This window comes from Chiloscyllium punctatum, chromosome 33 (genome assembly GCF_047496795.1).
Source record: "Chiloscyllium punctatum isolate Juve2018m chromosome 33, sChiPun1.3, whole genome shotgun sequence".
Taxonomy (NCBI): Eukaryota; Metazoa; Chordata; class Chondrichthyes; order Orectolobiformes; family Hemiscylliidae; genus Chiloscyllium; species Chiloscyllium punctatum.
In genome coordinates this window covers 41,950,146-41,971,237 of record NC_092771.1, presented here as the reverse complement: position 1 = coordinate 41,971,237, position 21,092 = coordinate 41,950,146, and the positions used below count along the sequence as shown (strand labels likewise).

Here is a 21,092-nt window from a genome sequence, read left to right as displayed (position 1 = left end):
TTCACTGGACACGTGCGCGGCCGCCATCTTTGTAGGGGGCAAGGTGCAGCCTGTCTCTAGGATAGCATCATTGGGACCAAAGCAGCCAATACTGCTCTGGTTCACCTCTGTCAATATCTCGCTTCCTCAGTCTCGAACCATGGGTGTATTGTTGGTCTGTTTACTATTGTATTATTACTTTTATAGACCCTTTGTAAATGAGTTTTTCACTGCGGCCCAGCCCCTGACCATGTTCTGCTCTATTTTCAGATTACTTTCTTCTTGAATATTTTTGACAGTCAAGAATTATTTTTCCCAATACGCAAGTGTATTTTCCTTCCATTTCTGACTATCAAATTCTGCACCATTTTCATTCCCTGTAATCCATTTTGCACTCCCTGAAACATCATCTGTGTTTCTCCTTCCACAGATACCAGTGATTAATGCCAAAGCCCTGTTGCCTGTGGAGAGGGTGATGTTTGACTCTCTTGTACAGCTGCAGTTTGTGTGGTGAAGGTGCTCCCACAATGTGGTTGGGTAAGAGACATTATAGAATATTCATTACAGCAACAGTGATGATTTGAAGATAATGTCCAAACCAAGAACAGTTTGTAGTTTTATCATCATGCTTATAATTTCACAAAAATAATATTGAGAACTTTAGATATAAGGCCAGAGATGGAGATATTAGGTCAGATGACCAAAATCATTGCCAAAAAGCAGGTTTTGAGGGATGTCTTAAAGGTGGAAAGCAGACCTGTGATGTTTTGTCTGCAAATGCTCGACCATGTTGCTTGAGCAACTGTAGAATCAGCCACACAGTTGAAGTAATGAATTAACAAATCATTGGGAGTCTCGAAGAAAATGGGTTGTCAATGTCTCAAAGGATATGTGGTGCAGGGCGCTAGGGATGATCACAGCCAGGAATCAAATCAAGAATGAGAATTTTAAATTGTTGTTGCTTATGTGGGAAATAAGAAATGTAGTTTTCTGCAGGCGATTACAGAAATATAATTGTTGTAAGTGCTAGTGGAGTGTAATTTCTGTAGATGGGGGAGGGGTGAGACATTATACAAACAGTCATGGAATTCTTGTAGCGAGCAGTATACTTAAGGCTAAGACTTTGAATATAGGGGGGTCTTTTAAAGAAGTAGTTTTAAAGAAAATAGTTTTAAGCTAGGAAATAACTATGGAGTGTTGTAGCTGACCACAAAAGAAGTAGTAAGGGGATTTTCACAATAAAGCTTATAGTGACAAGACAAAGAATGCAGTCATTCAAGGACACGGACAGCCTGGTATGTAGAAAAGGAAAGAGAACACAAGTGCAGTAATTATCTTCAGGTTAGTCACAAGTGAATGCCAAATAAGGGAATGAAATGAAATAAATGATTATGATAGGGTAAGATTAGGGAAAGGGGGCGATGTGAGCCTGCAACACACAAACTGTATAAAAATGATTGCATAACTGATGTCTTTGCCAGGTTAGCGGGGTGCCCAGACTTGCAAGTTTGTAATAAATAGTCCTTGTTTCCATGGCTTTGTCTCCGGCTGATTTATAAGTGAGTTTTGTTTCTAACACTTATGAATAGGAGCCTTTTGATTTCTGCTGAAAATATGTTGCTGGAAAAACGCAGCAGGTCAGGCAGCATCCAAGGAGCCGGATGATCGATGTTTCGGGCATGAGCCCTTCGTCGGGCTCATGCCCGAAAAGTCGATTCTCCTGTTCCTTGGATGCTGCCTGACCTGCGCTTTTCCAGCAACACATTTTCAGCTCTGATCTCCAGCATCTGCAGTCTTCACTTTCTCCTTCCTTTTGACGGATGAACATGTTTGGGGTGAAGTGAGCACGTGGGCGATAGAGCTTTCAATTTTTCTTGAGATTACAGGGAGGTTGAATTTGGGAGGCTGGCCAGGAGTGTGTTTGGATAATTAAGTCTGGAGATAACACACGATGGATGAGAGTTTCAGTATATGAGCTGAGATCAGGGTGGAATCAGCTAGAACCATTGGTGGTTGGAGTGTGACTGGGCTGTCACCCTCACCTCACCTCTGGGATTCAGCTGGTTGTCAGGTTGTGAATTAGGGCGGTAACACAATCCGGAGCTGAGTGGCCCTGGTGGAGCCTAAAATGAGTGTCGCTCAGCTGGCTGTTGCTGAGCAGCTGCTGCTTGGTAGCCTTGTTGATGAATACTTCCATCATTTTACTGCTGATCGAGTGTGGACTGACAGAGGGAAATTGCTTGGTTTAGATTTGCCCTGTGTTTTTGTGCTGAACATGCCTGTTCCACATTGTCGGTAGATGCCAGTGCTGGAGCGGTACGTGGCTTGGTGGGTGGTAAGTTCTGGAGCACAAACCATTAGTATTATTGCCAGAGTGTTAGCAGGACCCATAGCCTTTACACTACTTAACCATTTCTCGATATTATTCAAACTAAATTGAACTGGCTTAAAGCTCACATCTGTGACGTTAGGAACCACTGGAGAAGGCTGAGATGGATCAACCCACTTTACATTTGTCTGAAAATTGCTGCAAATGCTGTCATCTTATCTTTTGCATGGATCTGTAAGGGTGGGGATGTCTGTAGTGCTTCCTGCAACAAGTTGTTTAATTGTCCATTACCATTCACAACTGGGTGTGGCAGAACTGCAGAGCTCTGATCTGATCCATTGATTGTGGGATTACTTAGCTCTGTTGCTTGCTGCTGATGCTGTTTGATATGCAGATAGTCCTGCTTGGTCACTTCACCAGGTTGGCACTTCATTTTTAGGTATGCCTGGTGCTGCTCTTGGTATGCCATCCTTTCCTGTCCATTGTGATGGGTGAGTGCAGGATTTACAAACCCATGAGATTACAGATTGTGCTGGAGTACAGTTCTGCTGCTGTTGTTATCCCACAGTGCCTCAGGGAGGTCCAGTTTGAGTTCCTACATCTGTCCCATTTAGCACGGTGATAGTACCACTCAGCACAATGGAGATTTTTCTCAACTTTAAGGTGAGGCTTTGTCTCCAACAAGACTGTGGGATGGTTGTTCTTACCGATACTGTCATGGACAGATGCATTTGCAGCTGGCAGATTCTTAATGATAAGATCTAGTATGTTTTTCCCTCTTGCTGGTTCCGTTACCGCCTGCTGCAAACCCAGTTGAGCAGCTATGTCCTTGAGGACCCGACCAGCTCAGTCAGTAATCCTGCTGCTGAGCTACTCTTGGTAGAGGACATTGAAATCCTGTACCCAGAGTAGGCTTGTCACCATTTTATTGCCTCAGTGCTTCCTCCAAGAGTTATTCAACGTGGAGGAGCACTAATTCATCAGCTGTGGGAGCACGGTACGTGGTAATCAGCAGGAGCCATGAGACTTCCAAAGTCAATGCTGACTACTCCCAGGGCAAATGGTTCCTGTGTGTACACTACTGTGCCATCACCTCTGCCTGGTCTGTCCTGCCGGCGGGACAGGACAATCCAGAGATTTCAGGAGAAAGTGAAGACTGCAGATGCTGGAGATCAGTCAAGAGTCTGGTGCTGGAAAAGCACAGCAGGTAAGGCTGATGAAGGACTTAGACTCGAAACATTGATTCTCCTGCTCCTCGGATGCTGCCTGACCTATTGTGCTTTTCCATCACCACACTCGATATCTAGGGATGGTGATAGTGGTGTCTGGCCATTATCTGTCAGGGATTACTCTGTGAGTATGAATATGTCAGGCTGTTCCTTGACTAGTCTGAGACAGCTCGCCACGTTTTGGCACAAAAAAACCAGATGTTAGTGAGCAGGATGTTGCAGAGTCGAGAGGGCTGGTTATATTTTCTAATGCCTTGTTAGATGCCAAGTGGTCCATCCAGTTTCATTCCTTTGTGGAGACTTTGCAGTGATTAATACAGTGAGTAGCTGGCTGGGCGACTGTCAGGTTGGCAGGATGTTTTTCTGCTATTGACAATGGTTCCATGGAGATTAGGAGATTCCTAATTCCAGTTATTTTTTTCTTGAATTCAGATTCGACCATCTGTCGAGCTTGGATTTGAACAAGAACTTCAGTTGTAGATTTTAATATTCTGGATAAAAGTTAAATATATTAGGTTTGTTCACTCATTTTAAATATCATTAACCCTGGTTTTGTTTCTTTGTAAAATACTGTCCATCATCCTGTCTCCTTCATCCTTCCCTCCAACAACAAGATCAAGGAGCACATTGAGTTTCTCTGTCACTAAGACTGAGACAATCCGATCAGCTGCCTCTGCTGCTTCTCTCCCTCCCACTAGCCCAACTAGACAAACTGCCTCACATGGTGTTCCTGATTTTTGTCCCAATCTTACATCTTTCTCCAGTCTCTTGTCAAGCCTTATCAGAGCTGATCTTGATCTTTTACTAGTCTCACTAAACTACAGACATTCCAACTCTGTTTACTCCTCATCACTCCCCCTCGCCAATTCACAGGTATTGTTCCTTGTTCTGTCTGTCTGTCTTTTCTGGTTATGTCCTTCTCATCCCATTCTGCAAAAAAACGAACATTTGACCTCACCATTTGTAAATCCTGCTCCATCTCCACTATCCCTTTCATTTCTGAATTCCTTGTATTTGGTGTCCCTCAAGGATCTCTCCTTGGTCCCTCCTGTTTCTCACCTACACACTGCCAGGAGGTTACATCGTCCAAAAGCACTGTGTTAGGTTTCACATGTACACTGACACTGCCAAGCTCTCCCTCCCCATCATCCCTCTCCATTGCTGCACGGTTGCTCAGTTACCAAACTGCTTATCACATTCCAACTACTCTATTAACTGCAATTTCCTCCAATGAAACATTGTTACGGTTAAACCCATTACCTTCAGTTGCTATTACAAACTCCTTTCCCTTACTGCTGAGCCCCTCCCTCTCACTGGGTGCAGTCTGAGGCAGAACTACACTCTTCACAACATTGCTGTCATATCTGTAACCCCAAGGTGACCTTCTGATCAGACATCTACACAATCACAAATACCAGGAATTCCAATCTCTAAAATGTTACCTGTCTCCACCTCAACCCAGTTCCATTGCTACTGAAACCCCTTACCTGTGTCGGTGTTGCCTTAAACTTGATGAATCTGAAACAGAACCCTTGATTTCGTGACTGACCCAGAATCTGCTAGGTTTAAGTGTTTCCTGCACAATTACCCCCTGGTCCCTTTGTGGTGCAGCTTTCTACAGTTTCCACCATGTAAATAACACTCTGTTCTTTTATTATCTCCACCAAAATGACCAACTTCCCATTTTCCCAAATTATACCTCATCTGACAACTTGTTGCCCCCTTCTCCTGTGCATCTCTCTCTCTTCACAATCCTCTTAGAACTTTACAGTTATGCCTTTGCTAGGAGTCCCCCCCACCCCCATTTTTCTAAACATTTACTGGGAGCACTGGGCAGTGTGAAGCATGCAGGGTTGCTCTGTTTTTAGAGACACTCTGTGGGAGGAGCTTACTGCCCATTGGTCAGAATGGAGACAACTTGCCCATCGAGCTGCATGAGCCTTTCACCCCCCATGTCTTATTGATGAGGCACAGTGGCAGCACGGAAGGAAAGAAAAGGAAGGAAATCCTGCTCTCCACATCTCACTGACTCTTGGATCATTCTGTCCCATGTGTCAAAGATCTGCCCTGTTCAGTCACATGAAGTCCCAAAGTGGAAACTTCTAGAAACCCACACAGATTTCCTTCTGAACTGACTGCCGACCTCCACAAGGGGTAATGTGTACAGTCATCCTGGGCCAGGAGGAGGGGATGGTGCGAGTTTCTAACCTGAACTGACAGTGTTGGATTTTATAAACTTGTATCACAGGATACTACAGGTGGACATTCAGATGGTAATCTCAGTCATTGTAACACCTAACTCTGATTGAATTAGTCAATTCATCAGGAACTGGATATTTACATTGTGTGTGAGCATTGTATTCCATCTGAATCCCATTTGCTGCATAAAAGTTCTCCTTTGAATCTTCCCAAACCTCTAATGTGTGTCCTGTAATCCTTGTATAATGAGCTGATGGGTGTAAGGTTTATTATTATAACGTGTAACTTTTCTAAACCCCTCTGTCACAGCTCCCCGCAATTGCCTTTGCTACAAGGAGAACAACCTCAGTTTCCCCAAACCGCTGATTCCCCAATGTCTGTTTACTTTCTATAAGGCACACATCAGGATTGTGTTGGAACATTCTCCACTTGCCTGCATCAGTGCAGCCCCCAACAATATTAAAGAAAGTGAACATCCTCCAGGACAAAGCACTGAGTCTGAGTGGTGTCCCATCCACTACCATCAGCATTCCCTCTCCCCATCCCAGAGACACAGTGGCATCACTGTGTAAAAGGTAAAGGCAGCATTGTCCTACCAGACCATAGGGCTGCTCTCTCATTAGGGAGGAAACTGGAGCACCTGGAAGAAACCCATGGAGACACTGGGATAATAGTGTCACAGAGACAGTTGTCCAAAGCTGGAATCGAACCTGGGGCCCTGGCAGCAGTGCTAATCACTGAGCCACTGTGCCACCCTAAAATTGTAATTTGTTTCACAGCTACCACTTGCTCTGATAGGTTTATGTGTGGAATAAACTTTGTCTGAACAAAAAGTTTTAAAAAAATTCCCGAACGCCTTTTTAAAGCCGTTCTGCTATCACCTTAAAGGTATGTCCCCAGTCTTGAATCGCATCCCTTCCTGGAAAGGACACCTGCTGTTCACGATACTGATACCACCCCTCCATGGTTTGAGAAACGTCTAATAAGGTCACTCCTCAGCCTCCTGCGCACCACTGAAAGAAGTCGCAGCCTATCCAGCCTCTGCTTATAATTCAAACTAACCATTCCCATCAACATCCTGGTAAATCTCTTCTCAATCTGCTCCAACTACATAATGTCCTCCCGATATCAGCATGACCAGAACTGGACACTGAATTCCAGAAAAGGCCTCCCCACCATCCAAAATAACGTCCCAACTCTTGAACTCAAAGGTCTGAGAAATGAAGGCAATTGTGCTAAGCACCTTCTTAACCACCCTGTCTACATGTGACAGACTTTAAAGACCCGAACCCCTCGGCCTCTTTGTTCCATATCACTACTCGAGGCCCTGTTTTTAATTAATGTAAGTCTGCCCTCGTTTGTTTTTTCAAGATGTAATATTTTGCATTTATTCCAATCCAAAAATCCCAAAAAGCCCTGAGCATTAAAGATAGTAGGAGTATACTTAAGAGGGAAATCAGGAGGGCAAAAAGGGGACATTAGATAGCTTTCGCAAATAGGGTTATGAATAATCCCAAGGGTGTTTATAAATACATTAAGAACAAAAGGGTAACTTGAGAGAGAATAGGGTTACTCAAAGATCAGTAAGGTAGCCGATGTGTGCATCTGCAGGAGATGGGAGAGATACTAACTGAATATTTTGCATCAGTGTTTACTGTGGAGAAGGACATGGGCAATATAGAATGTGGGGAAATAGATGTCAGCATGTTGAATATGTCCATTTTACAGAGGAGGACGTGCTGGGTGTCTTTTAAACCGTAAAGATTGGTTAATCCCCAGCACCTGATCAGGTGAACCCGAGAACTCTGGGAAGCTGGGAATGTGATTGCTGGGCCTCTGGCTGAGATATTTGTATCATCGATTATCACAGGTGAGATGCTGAAAGACTAGAGGTTGGTTAACGTGGTGCCGCTATTTAAGAAAGGTGGTAAGGACAAGCCAGGGAACTATCGACCGGTAAGCCTGACATTGATGCTGGGCAAGTTATTGGAGGGAATCCTGAGGAACAGGATGTGCATGTATTCTGAAAAGCAAGGACTGATTAGTGATAGTCAGCATGACTATGTGCGTGGGAAATCATGTCTCACAAACTTGATTGAGTTATTTGAAGATTCATTTGAAGATGTATCAAAGAGGATTGTTGAGGGCAGAGGTAGACATGATCTATGGAATTCAGTAAGGCGCTCGACAAGGTTCCCCATGGGAGACTGATTAGCAAGGTTAGATCTCATGGAATACATGGAAACTAGCCGTTTGGATACAGAACTGGCTCAAATGTAGAAGGCAGGGTGGTGGTGGAGGGTTGTTTTTCAGATTGGAGGTATGTGACCAGTGGAGTGCCGCAAGGATCGGTGCTGGGTCCACTACTTTTCGTCGTTTATATGTATGCTTTAGATATGAGCATAGGAGGTATAGTTAGTAAGTTTGCAGATGACACCAAAATTGGAGTTATAGTGGACAGTGAACAGGGTTACCTCAGATTACAACAGGATGTTGTTCAGATGGGTGAGAAGTGGCAGATGGAGATTAATGCAGATAAATGTGATGTGCTGCATTTTGGAAAAGCAAATCTTAACAGGACTGACGCACTTAGTGGCAATTTCCTAGATAGTGTTGATGAACAAAGATATCTTGCGGTGCAGGTTCATATTTCCATGAACATAGAGTTGCAGGTAGATCGGATATTGAAGAAGGTGTTTGGAATACATTCCTTTATTGATCAGAGCATTGAGTATAGAAGTTGGAAGGTCATGTACAGGACATTGGTTAGGCCTCTTTTGGAATATTGTGTGCAATTCTGTTATCCATCAATCGGAAAGATGTTGTGAAACTTGAAAGGGTTCAAAAAAGATTTACAAAGATATTGCCAGGGTTGGAGGGCTTGAGCTGCAGGAAGAGAGCAAAAAGGCTGGGGCTTTCTTTCCCTGGAGCATCAGAGACTGAGGGATGACCTCCGTAGAGGTTTATAAAATCATTAGTAGCATGGATAGGGTAAACAGACAAGGTCTTTTCCCTGAGTAGGAGAGTCCAGAAATAGAGAGCATAGATTGAGGGTGAGAGGGGAAAGATATAAAAGGGAACTAAGGAGCAAATCTTTCACGCAGAGAGTGGTGCGTGTATGGAATAAGCTGCCAGAAGAAGTGGTGAAGGCTGACAATTATAACATTTTAAAGGCATTTGGATACTTAACATGAATAGGAAAGATTTAGAGAGATATGGCCCAGGTGCTGGCAAGAGGGATAAGATTAGGTTCGGATATCTGGTCGGCATGCACAAATTTGACCAAAGGTTCTGTTTAGTGCTGTTCATCTGTGACTCACAGCTCAGTCGGTTTCGGTCTCTTCAAAGATAAATCTTAGTCTGTTTTATTTTAGTAAAGCTACAACATTCAGTAGGACGACGGCTTATATCTTTAAATACACATCTTATGATATTTGATTAAGTTTTTTAATATAAAATATTGGTACTAATTTATTCTAGAGTAGTGTTTTGTAAAGCTGTAAGACTGTGTGCCTTTTTCTGGGTCTGTGGACAGTTAAGGTGCAGAGATGGCCATTCGTACAGTGATGTGCTCTTCCTGATGGATGTAGGGGATTAAGGAAAGTTTCAGTGATCCTGATTGTCTGCAGGAAGTGAGGGTGTAAATCCTGTAGGATTTCATGGACTAGATGGAGCGATAGTTAAAGGTAATGAAGAATTTACAGGAGCCGGGGGTGGGGGGTGGGGGGGGGGAGGTGGGAGGTGGGTGGGGTGGTGTGTGATAGGTGACAGTTTCAGAAAGGTAGGAAAACTGCCGATCCAGTCAGGTAGATGGGTTTCCTCTCGGAAAGGGAGGAGTGGAGGGCAAGTAGTGCAGGAGTCTCCTGTGGTTATTTCCATCTCAAACATGTATACTGTTTTGGAAAGCATCGGGGGTCACACTCTCATGGGAATATTGCACTGACAGCCAAGTTCCTAGTGGAATGGATCTAGTGTAATGTGAGGTATATCAGGTTCCACGTGATCGATGGTGATAGGGGGCTCTCTGGTCTGCAGCACAGACTGCAGTTTCTGTAGCTAACAGTGAGACATCAGAATGGGATGATGCCTCCCTACTGTCTGGGTGAAGCATGGCTCCGAGGGTGCAGAATATACTGAAAGGGGAGAATGATCAGTGGGAGGTCACTGTACATTGGTACCAATGACATAAGAGAAAAGGATGAAGTCCTGATGAGAGAATATAGCAAATGAGCCTGGAGGATAATAAGCAGGTCCTTGTGGGTAGTAATATCTGGATTACTCCTGGTGCCACATGATAGTGAGAGTAGGAATAGCAGGGTAGAGCAGATGAATGCATGGCCAAGGATCTGATACAGGGGAGAAGGATTCACATTTTTGGATTATTGGAATCTCTGCTGGGGTAGAATTGAGGTGCATAAGAAGGATGGATTACACCGGAATTGGAAGGTGTCTAATATCCAAGCAGGGAGATTTGCTAGTGCTACTCGGGAGACATTAAACCAGTGAGGGCGTGGGGGTAAACCTAAAGAGATAGTGAGAAAGGAGATAAGTCTGAGGCTGGTACAGTTTAGAAGTTAGCCAGGCAAGGCAGGCAAGGGCAAGGCACAGAATGAGGTAGGATTGACAAGGTACAATAGGTGCAGGAATAGGCCATTCTGCCCTTTGAGTCAGCACCACCATTCATTATGATCATGGCTGATCATCCACAATCGGTATCCTGTTCCTGTCTTATCTCCGTAAAACTTGATTCCATTATCTTTAACAGCTCTATCCATCTCTTTCTTGAAAGTATCCAGAGACTTGGCCTCCACTGTCTTCTGGGGCAGTGCACTCCATATGTCCACTACACTCTGGGTGAAGACGTTTCTCCTCAACTCTGTTCTAAATGGCCTCTCCCTTATTTTTAAACTGTGTCCTCTGGTTCTGGACTCACCCGTCCGTGGAAACATGCTTCCTGCCTCCAGAGTGTCCAACCCTTGAATAATCTTGGAGGTCTCTATCAGATCCCCTCTTAGCCTTCTAAACTCAAGTGTATACAAGCTCAGTCGCTCCAATCTTTCAACATATGATCATTCCGCCATTCTGGGAATTGACCTCATGAACCTACCCAACACTCCCTCAATAGCCACAATGCTCTTCCTCAAATGTGGATACCAAAACTGCAGACAATACTCCAGGTGTGGTCTTACCAGGGCCCTGTACAGCTGCAGAAGGGCCTCTTTGCTCCTATACTCAATTCCTCTTGTTATGAGGGCCAGCATGCAGTGAGCTTTCTTCACTACCTGCTGTACCTACATGCTTGCTTTCATTGACTGATGTATAAAAATACCTAGATCTCGGTGTACTTCCCCTTTACCAAACTTGACTCCTTTTAGATAGTAATCTGCCTTCCTGTTCTTGCTTCCAAAGTGGATAACCACACATTTATCCACATTAAACTGCATCTGCTATGCATTCGTCCACTCACCTAGCCTGTCCAAGTTAACCTGTATTCTCATAACGTCCTCCTCACATTTCACCCTGCCATCCAGCTTTGTGTTATCAGCAAATTTGCTGATATTACTTTTAATATGTTCATCTGTATTATTAATGTATATTGTAAACAGCTGCGGTCCCAGAACCGAACCTTCTCGTACCCCACTAGTCACTGCCTGCCATTCTGAAAGGAAACTACTCTTTGCTTCCTGTCAGCCAGCCAGTTTTCAATCCACGTCAGTATATTCCCCTTTGTAAATCCATGCTGACTCTGATGAATCCTATTACCGCTATCCAAATGAGCCTTAATTTCATCTTTTATAATTGACTCCAGCATCTTTGTCACCACTGACATCAGGCTAACCAGTCTATAATTCCTTGTTTTCTCTCTCTCACCTTTCTTGAAAAGTGGGACAACATTAGCCACCCTCCAATCTGACTCTACATCTCCTGATTCTGTGTCTCCCCCTTCGCAAGGGACTGAACGTCATCCCTCACCAACAGGGACATCCCACCCCCTCTGCCCATCAGTCTGTCCTTTTGATAGCACTGCACTGCATTTATTTCAATGCAAGAGGTTTTACAGGGAAAGCAGATGAGCTTAAGATATGGTTTTGAACATGGGACTGGGATATAGTGGGTATAACAGAAATGTGGCTTAGGTTGGAAAGGACAGGTAGCTTAATGTTCCAGGGAATAGATGTAAGAGGAAGGATAGAAAGGGGGACAAGCGAGAAGGTGGAATGGTGTTTTTGATAAGGGATAACATTATTGTTGTGCTTAGGGAGGATATTCATGGGAGTTCGCCCGGTGAACATACTTGGGTGGAACTGGGAAATAAGAACAGGATGATCACCTTATTGAGGTTGTCTGTGTAGGTTTCATCCGCGTGCTCTGGTTTCCTCCCACAGTGCAAAGACGTGCAGATTGAGTGTTTAATCCAGGCTGAATTGCCCATATTGTTCAGGGATGTGCAGGTTGGGTGGATTGGCCATGTGAAATTGCCTACAGTGCTCAGGGATGTGCAGGCTAGGTGGATTGGCCATGGGAAATGCAGCGTTACAGGGGTAAGATAGGAGGCTCTGAGGGTCAGTGTGGATGTGATGGGCCGAATGGCCTGCTTCCACACTTGGGATTCTCTGACGATAATTCTACTAGTTTTAAAATAATTGCAGAAAATAATAGACCAGATCTAAAAGTTGGTGTTCAAAATTGGACAAAGGTGAATTTTGACGGTACAAGGCGAGAACTTTCAATATTTCTTTGCAACCCCCAGGTAAAGGGACGGCTGGAAAGTGGGAACATAAGAACAGAAGGAATAGGAGCAGGAGTAGGCCATCTGGCCCCTCAAGCCTGCACTGCCTTTCAATAAGATCAGGGCTGATCTTTTCATGGCCTCAGCTCCACATTCCTGATCTCTCACCATAACCCTTAATTCCTTTCCTGTTTGCAAATCTACATTTAGCCTTAAAGACATTCAAGTTGATAACGTTAACTGCTACACTCAACAGGGAATTCCACCGATTCATAACCCTTTAGATGAGGAAGTTCCTCCTCAACTTTGTCCTAAATCAGATACCCCCTTATTTTGACGCTATTCTCTCTAGGTTGACCCCCCCCCCCCATCCCCCAATGGAAATGACCTCCCTGCTTCTATCTTCTCTATTCCGTTCTTAAATTTATTTTTTCCAATGCAGCCTCCCATTCTTCTAAATTCCAACAAGTATAGTCCCAGTCTATTCAGTCTCTCCACATAGAACAACCCTCTCAACTCCCGACTCAAACTCGTGACCCTCCTCTGCACCCCCTCCAGTGTCCTTCTAAACTCAGTGTGGGGTTGGTGGGAAGGGAGCAAGGAAGGCAATAGGTTGATGTAGGTGGAGGGTAATGGAGAGAGGGTAGAGTGGATAATTGGAAAGGAAGATGGACAGGTGGGACAGTTCAAGAGGGTCGTGTCGACTTGGAGGGTTGGGTCGGGGATAAGGTAGGGGAGGGGAGATGAGGAAACCTTGATTCTGTGGTTAAAGGGTCCCAATGTGGAAGATGAGGTTTTCTTCCTCCAGGCGTTGGGTGGCTGGGGTTTGGTGGTGGAGGTGGCCCAGGACTTGCATGTCCTTGCCAGAGTGGGTGGGGAAGTTGAAGTGGTCGGCCACAGGATGGTGGGGTTGGTTGGTGCATTTGTCCCAGAAATGTTCCCTGAAATATTCTGCAAGTTGGTGTCCTGACTCCCCAGTGGAGAGGAGACCACATCGAAAGCAAAGGCCATAATAGTTGAGGTGGTTGGATGTGCAGGAAAATCTCTGCTGAATGTGGAAGGATCCTTTGGAGGTGAGGGGGGAGGTGTGGGCACAGGTTTTACACTTCTTGCATTGACAAGTGAAGGTGCTGGGAGTGGAGGGTGGGTTAGTTGGGAGCATGGATCTGACTAGGAATTCACAGGGAATAGTCTCTGGAATGCTGAAAGGAATGGAGAGGGAAATATATCTCTGGTGGGATCTGACTGTAGATGGTGGAAATGGCGGAGGATGATGTGTTGTATCTGGGTGGAAGGTGAGGACTAGGAGGTCTATCCTTGTTGCAGTTGGAGAGGTGTGGTTCAATGGCAGAGGTGTGGGAAGTGGTGGAGATACACTGGAGAGTATTGTTGACCACATGGGAGGGGAAATTGCAGTCCTTGAAATATGGGGTGTTCTGGAGTGTTCTGCCAGCTTGCATCAAGCTTCACTGGAACATTGCAGTAAGCATGAGACAGAGATGTTGGCCCGGGAACAGTCTTGTGTGTTAAAGTGACAGGCAACTGGAAGCTCAGGGTCTGTTTTCCAGCAGAACGTAGATCATCAGCTGCCAATTCCAGCACCTCCACTGAGATGCTGCCAGACACAGGTTCCTGTCCCCACCATTAACAGCGATGCACCCCCCCAGCCAGATTGTTATCCACTCCTTTGTCTTTCCAAATGTTCCTGTCTCTCTTTGGGCTCTGTCCCCACCTATTATTTACTCTTTAACCCCTATCTCTTACAGTCCAAAGATATGCAGGTTCGGTGAATTGGCCAAGCTAAATTTCTCGTAGTGTTCAGGGATGTATAGGTTAGGTGCATTAGTCGGGGAAATGTAGAAGAATAGGGTCAGGGAATGGGTTTGGTTGAGAAACTCTTCAGAGAGTGGGTGTGGACTTGTTGGGCCGAATGGCCTGTTACCACACGTAGGGATTCTAATTTTCCCAGCTGCCGTTGGTTCTGAGGAAGGGTCACTGGACCTAGAATGACCCTTGGTGTGTATAGGAGGAGGAAACTGGAAAGGGGAGTTGGATCCAGTTTAGACTGGGAGGGTTTAATTACACTCTGTACAGGTAGTTCAGCCTGAATGAGAAACCTTTGGTCCCACGTTAACAGCAAATGAGAAAATGGCTGTGGGCCTCAGTCAGTGATAGGTCCTGGGTTATGGTCGCCATCTTCACTTGGGGCAAGGTACAGCGAGGCACTTGGACATGTCCTCTTTGGTGGTTTGAAGAGGAGCATTTACACATCAAACACATACCAAGAGAAGTGTTTGCCTTCACTATTCATCTTGCATTGACTGTGAGCTTTGTTTTGTGAATTCATTTTACAGGATATTAATTGAGAATAATTGAGACAGGGATCTCAAAAGCAATTTTCTATCATCAGGGTCATCAGGATCTGAATAGCATTGACATTTAACTGTGGAAAGGAGAAAGGTTTGTCTGTTCCATCTGTGGGAAAGTATCTTTTATTTTCGAGCAAAAAGCAGAAAGATATTCAAATTTGTGGTTGGATCACCCTTTGGGTTTGTGCTCTATTCTGGACCCTGCAGCTGTGGAAGGAGATATTGCCCTGAGAGGGAGCACCGATTTATCCAAATTACACCTTGTCTCTTTGTCGGAAATGTCAGATTTTGTCCCAGTCACCCACTTCATGATGTTAACCTGTAAACTCCTTATTTTCAATTCCCTGCAAACTTCTCATTAAAATTCCCTGGGGACTTAAATTCCAGCACCATTTCAGGTGAAATCTCCCAGATTCTGACAACTGTCTGTTCGTTCAGAAACTGCTGAGGTCCATGTTGACGCTGGGGTTACAAAGGGCTGAATTGAAAGATGAGGTGCTGTCCCTGAGCTCCCATTGAGATGCATTGGAACAGGACAGGAGGCTGAGGGCAGTGTAGGTGTGAGCAGACAATGAAAATGACAGGGCTGCACTGTGGGTGCTGCTTGGCTCAATGAGAGTGTTTTGGAGTTGGGTGTAAACAGAGCAAGGGGGGACCAGGAGAAGGTGAAGCTCAGCTTCAGTTTTAGTTCAGGCTGTTCAGAAATTCACATGTTCCCAATGGGAACTGCCAAGTTGTAAGTGATACCTGCTGAGTTTTTTTTAAATTCAGATTCTAAAAGTGTAAAATGTCAGCTTAAGTAAAGATCGCGGCTTTTGATTATAATGGAAATGTTAAGTGAAGGAAGGTTGCTAGATCATTTATATTCTCTTAATGGGAGTAACTAGATGAATGTAGAGAGACGTTGTAACAGGATACCTCAGACCAGTGGTGTGCTCCTCTTGCACAATGTAGGAAATAAGGGACGCTTCCAGTGTCTGTGACGGCTATGTGTGCAGGAAGAGTGCCCATCTGCAACTACTGGGAAACTGTTTTTCAGAGCTGGAGCTGAGAGTGGACTCACTGTTGAGAATCTGCGATACTGAGAATGTTATGGACAGCACGTTTAGTGAGTTAGTCCCCCTGCAGGTGAGGGTTACACAGGCAGAAAGGGAATGGGTGAACATTAGATCGAGTAAAAGGCTCAGGAAGGAAGTGCAGGACTCCCCAGTGATCATTCCCCTTCTCAAACAGATATTGTGCAGCGGTTGAGATTCTATAAGGGGGGAACAGGTGGCGTGGTTTCTCAGGGGAAATCAGCAACAGCCAGGTTCATGACACCACAGATAGCTCCGCTGCACAGAACTGGAGGAAGGAGAATGGCAGAGCTATAGTGACAGGGGATTCAGTAGTCAGGGTCAGAGACAGGCGCATCTGTGGCCACAGACATGAATCCAGGACAGTGGAATTGAACCCAGGTCTATTTATTGATAAGTGTACAGACCAATAAAGGTCAGCGTCCCAAATGCAGCCTTCAGCACTTGGTCACCCTGAAACTCTACTTTCCAGGGACTGTGCGCTTGTTCTGAGCCCTTCAGAGGGATTGAAGGGGATAGGGAGAAAACAGGAACAGGATTGTGTTGTAGATCTACAAAATAATGGTCACCCTCCCCTCTCGGTCTCCCACCTCCCATTGTGTCTCCTCCCCACCGCAGGGAAAAGACCTTGTGTATTTCCCCTATCCATACCCCTACTGATTTTATAAACCTCTATAAGGTCACCCATCAGCCTCTGACGCTCCAGGGAAGACAGTGTATTCAGCGTCTACCTGTAGCTCAAATCCTCCAATCCTGGCAACATGCTTGTAATACTATTCTGGCCACTTTCAACTTCCACAATATTGTTTTGATAGGAAGGAGACCAGAATTGCACGCAATATTCCAAGCGTGACCTAACCAATGTCCTGTACAGCTGAAATATGTCTTCCCAACTCCTATACTCAGTACTCTGACCAATAAAGGAAAGCATACTAAACACCTTCTTCGCTATCCTATCTACCTGCGATTCTGCTTTCAAGGAGCTATGAACCTGCGCTCCAAGGTCTCTTTGTTCAGCAGCACTCCCGAGGACCTTGCCATTAAGTGTATACACCATGCTAATATTTGCTTTCCCAAAATGCAGCACCTCATATTTATCTAAATTAAACTCCATCTGACAGTCCTCAGCACATTCAACCATCCGATCAAGATCCCATTGTAATCTGAGGTAATCCTCTTCACTGTCCACTACACCTCCAATTTTGGTGTCATCTTACTAACATTACTTCCTATATTCACATCCAAATCATTGATATAAATTATGAAAATTAGTGGATCCAGCACCGATCCTTTGTGACACCACACTGGTCATGGATGTCCAATCTGAAAAGCAACCTTCCACCACCACCCTCTGTCTTCTACCTTTGAGCCAGTTTTGTATACAAATGGCTAGTTCTCTCTGTATTCCATGAGATCTAACCTTGCTAACCAGTCTCCCATGGGGAACCTTGTTGAACCCCTTATTGAAGTCCACGTAGATCATTTCCACTGCTTTGCCCTCATGAATCCTCTTTGTTACTTAAAAAAAAATGACTCCAGGTCATGAGACGTGATTTCTCATACACAAAGCCATTATTAATATCCAAGACTTAACTTTGTACATTGGGATCTGTGTCGTTATGAGTGTTAATATTCTGGATAAAGTTCAAGTACATCAGGTTTGTGTTAGTGACTGTGTGTTGAGTCTTGTTAATATCACCCACACAGGTAAGTTTCAGTTGAAAGGCAGTCCCTATATCCTGAACCCCGCTCCCATCTGCTCTGTCTCCATCCCCACCATAGACCGTAAGTGGGAGGAGCTCATGGAGTTTCCATGTGAGAGAGATTGAGAAAATCTTCCCTTCTTTCCACTAGCCCACCACGAAATTGTGTCCTTACCTCTGAACCAGGAGGATCGGGCTCAGAATTGGGTAACAGCATCTTTGAAAAGGCTGATTGGGAAACGTGCCCAAGCCGCCAGGCCATACTGTCTTCCCAGCTGTCCCCACCTGAGCCTCCAAACAGAACCTTCCTGTAGTTTCTCTCCTGTCAGACTCTCCTATTGCTCAGTTTGTCCAGGGTCCCCTCCTACTGCTGCACTGATCCTGTCCCCCAGTGTCCTCCACATTCATTCATTGTTTACAATCTCCAGCCCTGCCCCCTCCACCCTATTGGGCAGCTGCTGCTGTCAATCACCCAGCTTCGTGTGTGATCTGGAGCATGTGCTGCAGGAGGGGAGAAGAGTGCACTGGCGCAGTGCTGGCCAATTATTGGTGTATGTGCAGGGCGGGTCAGTGCCAGGAGGGAGGCTGTGCGTGTGTGGGATTAATCTGTCATTGGCAGTTTCCTCCCTCTGGGAACAGGACCCAGGGGAATGGTCCCTGTCCTGGTATCGTGACAAGTGGTCGGTGTATCTGTGGGGTGGGGCATTTTGCAGAAAGTTATCAGAACTCGGGTGAAGCTTCAGGAATGTTATGGAAAGGAACAAAAGTGGGCCTGCAATTAAAGTTCTAATTTAGTTCATCTTAGTTCAACCAGATATGATTTGGCCAGTGTGTGCAGGATGGCTTTCATCAGAGGGTCGGTGTGGGGGAAATAAATAAAATATTCCTGATTGGGGAAAAAAAATCAGTTTGGTTCTGACCAGGAAGGAAACCTGGGAGGTGGGGGAAGGATTCACCAACATCCAGGAGGCTCCGAGTCAGACTCATTGATTTGATTAGGTTAGATTTCCTACAGTGTGGAAACAGGCCCTTTGGCCCAACCAGTCCACACCGACCCTCGGAAGAGTAACCCACCCAGACCCAATTCCCTCTGACTAATGCACCTAACACTATGTGCAATTTAGCATAGCCAATTCACCTAACCTACGCATATTTGGATTGTGGGAGGAAACCTTTTTTTGGTTCTTAGTCTGCAGGCAGGAGCTAGGAAGCTGATTTCAAAGAGAAGAGAGAGTGTGTGAGAACTGGTTGTGGAGGAAAAAGGGTGAGGAGATTGGTTTGGATTTCAGCTCACAAAAGAGAGCAATTGTGAGACTGAGATTTAAAGCTTTGGGGGAACAAAGAAACTACTACTTAATACTATAATTGTCTTATGAATTTGCATCCTGTGTTAATGGTGATGACCTGTTTTCTCTGTACGGTACTGAAAGGGTGGATTTGTGGATGAGAAATTCAAATTGAACTTCCTGTTCAGTTTTGATAGTTACTTGATCCGTGCTGATCTGAATATCATTGGCCTTTTCATCTGGAAGGAAAGGTGTGCATTCTGCCCGTGTACGAATATTTCAAATGTCAGTGTGACTGGAAAGATTACTGAGACACAGCCAAGTCCATGTTAGTGTGGTGACTGTGGAGAAAGAGTTCATTTGTGGTTAAAAGTCTGAAAAAACATGGCATATTTCCCAGGAACAATTAAGCTACAGATTTGTTTTGTATGAGGACAAATTTCTAATTAACCATGCAACCAGAAAGAGACAAGGATGCCTGCACCATGAAAAAAACCTATGAAAACAGGATTGTTGTAAAGGAGTTAATTATCGATCATGGCTTGTAATCCATTGGCGTTGTCACGTCGGTTCCAGTGCCGTGGGGAAATACTGGAAATGCGATGAGTGCAGTGTAGGTTTCAGTTATTCAACTGGAAAAAGTGCAGAAGAAATTTACAAGAATTTTTGCCAGGGCTCAGGGGTCTGAGGTACAGGGAGAGCTTGGACAAGCGAGGATTTTTTTTTTGTTTAGAGCAGAGGAAACAGGGGGGATTCTTTTCTGGAAGTATATAAGACCATGAGAGGCTTGGGTAAGGTGAATACACTCAGTCTCTTTCCCAGGGAATCAAGGAGTGGAGGGCATCAGGTTAAAGTCAGAGGAGAAATTATGAAAGGGAACCTGAGGGTCAACAGTTCTACACAGAGGGTGGTATGTATATATGGAATGAGGTGCCAGTGGAAGTGGTTGAGGTGGGTACATTAACAACATGTCAAAGACATTTGGACAACTACATGGATAGGAAAGGGTCAGAAGCAGATAGGCCAAGTGCAGGGAAATGGGGTTAGTGTGGATGGACATTCTGGTTGGCATGGGCCAGTTTGGGCCAAAGGGCCTGTCTCTGCTGTAAGATTCTGACTCCAAGTATTTTAATATTTCTCCCACTATCTCTGGTAGTACCCTGGGATGTATTCCATCGGGCAAAGAGACTTGTCCACCTTTAGCTCCATTAGATTGCCCAGCTCTAACACTTTCATGATAATAATTGTTTTGCTCCTCACCTTCCTCAGTCTCCTTATCAATTACTGGCATGTACTTTGTATCCTCCACTGTGAAGACTGACTGCTGTGTCCTCATATTCCTGAACTCTGCTGGATAGGAATAACTGGGCACAGAACTCTGAGAGGTCTTCTTTGAGTCTTTATTGATGAGACACGGCAGTTACCTGGATAGTGTACATGCAAAACGCCTTCAGGCAGCATCAGGTAACTCCCCGCCTGTCCGATGTACAGCTCCCATTCTTATACCTTTGTGGTTTGTGGTTTTGAATGGACGCTGTCTCTCAGTATTATTTCCATGGCAACGGCAGTTAAAAAGTCGAGTTCAGCTCAGCACTTTGTGGTTAAACCACATACCCCTCCCTCATGCCCCTGTGGCTCAGTCAGGTATCTGACAGACGGTTCAGTTTCAGTGGGGCTGTCTGTCAGGATTCTGATGTGGACGAGCTGGTGTTGGAGCGGGGTGGGCAAGGTTAAAAACTGCACATCACCAGGTTATAGTCCAACAGGTTTATTTGGAAGTACAAGCTTTTAGGGTGTGCTATGATTTTGAACTTGGTCAGGATTATCTCTATGGTAACATTTTTTTGCACAGCAAATAAAATTAAAGAAAATAACGTAAACTGTCTGAATATAACAGTTTTAAAGCTTTCAACCTTTGTAAAACAAAATCCTGTCTATTCCCGGACACCATCACTTTCCAGTTACTCAAACTCCAAAAAAAATTCCCTCCCTGTCTGAACCTTTGGTTTGATTTAACTGCTTTTCAGTTCTCCTTCTGTGAGCTATGAAGCGTTCTTTTTCCCCATTTCTCTGACCCAGAAATGTGATCACACCAACCTTCCCACCATCAAAATCATCATTATGCCATTTTGCTTTTGATTAACCTATAATCTCCAGCCGTGCAAAAGTGAGGACCGCAGATGCTAGAAAAC

General features: G+C 44.8%; 1 long non-coding RNA gene across 1 annotated transcript in view; it reads left to right on the top strand.

Annotated features, from left to right (window-relative positions):
- Window positions 1-21,092, top strand: part of LOC140458541 (uncharacterized) — a 43,544-nt gene that overhangs the window by 239 nt on the left and 22,213 nt on the right. Inside the window, exon 2 of the long non-coding RNA XR_011953506.1 lies at window positions 410-516. This is a non-coding gene — a long non-coding RNA (uncharacterized lncRNA). The remainder of the gene's footprint in view (window positions 1-409; window positions 517-21,092) is intronic.